Raw genomic sequence first — 256 nt, forward strand, 5'->3', positions numbered from 1 at the left:
GCAGCGGCAGCGAGTAGGCACACGCAGGGAATGGAGGAGATGATGGGTTTTAGCAGGAGTCCAAGGACACCTTTTCTTAAGCTTCATTCATAGCGGCAGGCACGGTACAACAGCCCAGCAATTGTTCTCTCAAACGCCACCTTCCCATGGAGGGCACTGACAAAAACCTCCCCTTACAGGCCCACGTGGAAGACTGGACTCTTTATTATTTTTCTAAGCATTCTTTTTTTTTAACCGCGCTACCCTGCAAATATCT

The sequence above is a fragment of the Accipiter gentilis genome, chromosome 10 (genome assembly GCF_929443795.1).
Source record: "Accipiter gentilis chromosome 10, bAccGen1.1, whole genome shotgun sequence".
NCBI lineage: Eukaryota > Metazoa > Chordata > Aves > Accipitriformes > Accipitridae > Astur > Astur gentilis.